The sequence below is a fragment of the Marmota marmota genome, unplaced genomic scaffold, assembly GCF_001458135.2.
Source record: "Marmota marmota marmota unplaced genomic scaffold, marMar, whole genome shotgun sequence".
NCBI classification, from domain to species: Eukaryota; Metazoa; Chordata; class Mammalia; order Rodentia; family Sciuridae; genus Marmota; species Marmota marmota.
In genome coordinates, this window is record NW_026000272.1 from 13,365,961 (window position 1) to 13,367,644 (window position 1,684).

The 1,684-nt window shown below is 52.3% G+C and overlaps 1 protein-coding gene across 1 annotated transcript in view; it reads right to left on the reverse strand.

Moving 5' to 3' along the window:
- The window catches only part of LOC125614331 (transmembrane 9 superfamily member 2-like), an 85,777-nt gene extending 84,738 nt beyond the window's left edge, over nucleotides 1–1,039 (reverse strand). The window contains exon 1 of the mRNA XM_048796967.1: nucleotides 633–1,039. The gene's annotated coding sequence lies outside the window, so the exon portion shown is untranslated. The remainder of the gene's footprint in view (nucleotides 1–632) is intronic.
- Nucleotides 1,040–1,684: the final 645 nt, after the last annotated feature.

The window sequence follows — 1,684 nt, forward strand, 5'->3', positions numbered from 1 at the left end:
GCCAATGGCGGGGGCGGAGCAGGGTGGGGGATTGAGAGGGAGATGGAGAAGCACAGGGGAAGGAACTAAAGAGCCCAAAGAAGGGAGGATGAGAGGAGCGAAAGGAAGGGGAAGAGGATGAACCCTACAGGGAATTGAAAAGAAAAAGGGAACCAAAAGGGAGCCAGAAAACCAGCTGAGGACAAGGAGAAACAGCATAGGGCGGGGAAGGGGCAAGATGAAGGGGAGGAGCTAAGAGGGAGTTGGCTGAAGGAAAGGAAGGAGTGGGGTGGGAGGGTAAGAGTCAAGATAGAGAAGAGGCGGAGCCCAGCGGGAGGGGAGGAGCCTAGAGGGGTGGATCGGTAAGGGAGGAGGAAGGGAAGGAGCTGAGAGTGAGGGAATTACCCACAGAATGAGAAGGGAGGAGCTGTGAGGGACTCGGAGATGCCAAAAGGGAGGGAAAGAAGATCAAAGAAAAGGAGATCCGGATTCGCTAAGTGGGAGGATCAGAGATTAAGATACCCTGAGACACACCCACCGAGAGAGCGCTGGCATTCCTGATCCCCGGCCCTGAGCTCTCAACCCTGGTCTAACCTCCATTCCCCTACCCGAAACCTTCCCCTCGCATATCGCTCCTTCCCTCTTGACCTCACCTTGCAGGGTGCGGTCTCTAGGTCAGTCTCGCAGAAGTTGACTAGGGGCAGTCCGGCAAGGTAGAAAGCTGTGCAGCAGCAACTCGAAGTCCCGGAAACGGCCGCAGCCCCAGTAGCCACCTCATCCCGGAGAGGGCGGATCAGGGGTGGGTTCCCACGCGGAACCACGAGTATTGATTTCAGGGGCCGGTCCAAGTGCTCAGGGACCAGCACCCTGAACCAGATCAGAACCAGTTAGAAGGGAGGAGCAGAAATGATAAGAGCTGTAGACAGGAAAGAGCAGAGACAGACTGGTAGGACCACAACTCCTGGGAAGAACGCATACACAGGAGTAGACACTGGTTTAAAATCCGGTTGCCAGGGTGTGTGGCGGGGAGTTGTGAGCACGCAGAGTGCGCATGCGTGGGGATCCCCACTGCGCCTGACACCCCTGCCATCTCCCCACTTCACGCCTGACATTTTCCCGCGGTTCTGGCAATCCTTCATGCGGTATCTCACAACCTTGCTGGGCTCAGGGGAGCGGGGACGGTAGGAAGGGAAACGAAGAGGTCTCAACATCACAGAGTCTGGCCTTTTCTAAAGGTTGCCACTCTGTCTCAAACTAGCAGTGTTACCGCGCCCACCCGCATCTTCATTTCTGCCTACAGGGAATGGGGGTTGTGGGAGTGAATTCCAAGGTCAAGCGGTCCAAGTCCGGGGACTATTAAGCAGTTGAAATGCAGCCACTCCGAATTTTATGGTCTACAAGTTCAAATGAACACCGGGTTTGGAAGAAAAGAAAATGTCGAAATTCCCAGTAATTTTTATACTATTAGCACAGGAATGATAATGTTTTAAGTTTTTTAAAAACGTTATTAGTAATATTACCTGTTTTTTAATGCAGCTACTAGAAAATTTAAAATCACACGTATGGCTTACATTATATTTCTATTGGACAGCGCTGGATTGGGGAAGGAAGGAAAATAGAAGTAAAAGGGAGGAGGAGGATGGGGTCTGTTCTAGGGTATTGGAAGAAGTCTTTCTCAGCAGCGGGAATCTTATTTTGCCACCTC